Here is a 1,259-nt window from a genome sequence, read left to right as displayed (position 1 = left end):
CTGATCTAGTTGAAGATGTCCCTGCCCACGGCAGGGGGATTGGACTAGATGACATTTAGAGGTCCCTTCCAACCCAAACTATTCTATGATTCTATGATTCTATGTAAATGAAGAAAGAAAATCTATTCATTAGCAGGTGCTGAGAAATGGAAAATCTCATTTTCTCCTCAAAGGCAGGGTTTGAATAGAGCTAGACTAACTACCGAACTGATGGACAATGGCACTAATCTTTTTTATTATTTTCCTTGACCTTCCATATGCAGATTCTATGATTCTATGATTCTATGTAAATGAAGAAAGAAAATCTATTCATTAGCAGGTGCTGAGAAATGGAAAATCTCATTTTCTCCTCAAAGGCAGGGTTTGAATAGAGCTAGACTAACTACCGAACTGATGGACAATGGCACTAATCTTTTTTATTATTTTCCTTGACCTTCCATATGCAGATGAGTTCATTTTCACAGATTAAGCAAATTCAGTTCATGAATGGTTGTTGGTAATGGAGGCTGCCAATCTTTGTTTCTCCTTAAGTGAGATTCATGCTAAGCAAGTGCTGCAAAACTTTCCATCCCCCAGGGTTTCCTTCACTCCCAGCACACATATTTCCTCTCTTATTTTTTACTATTCCCCTGATATATTGCATTCTCCAAAACTATGTTGCAAGGTAATGAATCTTTGTTTTCAGTAGCATACATGAGCATTGCTCTGGGCTAGTTTGTGGGTTTTCTTAAAAAAAGTAATTTTTATCTAGAAGACCTTTAATTTCTTAGTGTGGCACCTTCACCAGCTATAAATCAAATAAGTTTGCTGAGCCTGATGAAACAATGCAGATTTACACCAGGTAATGCTGGCACATCCCCAACCCCCACCCAACACACTCAGAAAGCTGTCACTCTCCCCTCCACCACTGGATATATGGAATCATTATCAAAAGAATGTGAGACCGGAAAGACTGGCCATATCTTAGGGAAAAATAACTGTATGTTCCCCGAGCAGCAGTAGCTCACAAGAGCTGATGCCTCAGTGCTGTACCATGGGGGGGCTATACACTGTGATTTAAGTCATAACAGTCAGACAATATTTACTCCCATGCAAAGATGGGCCAGTGTCAGCCTGTAGTAAACTCTGTCCTCAGGGATAAGTGAAGGTCAGATCAGCAGATACGTTATGTAGGTCTGAATTTCATATAGAATCATAGAATCATTAAGGTTGGAAGAGACCTCTAAGATCATCGAGTCCAACCATTGACCCAACACCAC

At 40.0% G+C, this 1,259-nt stretch overlaps 1 protein-coding gene across 1 annotated transcript in view; it reads right to left on the bottom strand.

The window, feature by feature from the left end:
- Nucleotides 1-1,259, bottom strand: part of FER1L6 (fer-1 like family member 6) — a 94,299-nt gene that overhangs the window by 69,701 nt on the left and 23,339 nt on the right. The window lies entirely within an intron of this gene.

Source organism: Aptenodytes forsteri, unplaced genomic scaffold, assembly GCF_000699145.1.
Source record: "Aptenodytes forsteri isolate BGI_AS27 unplaced genomic scaffold, ASM69914v1 Scaffold49, whole genome shotgun sequence".
NCBI classification, from domain to species: domain Eukaryota; kingdom Metazoa; phylum Chordata; class Aves; order Sphenisciformes; family Spheniscidae; genus Aptenodytes; species Aptenodytes forsteri.
Note: the sequence above shows the minus strand (reverse complement) of the source record. Positions and strands in the feature narration are given on the sequence as shown.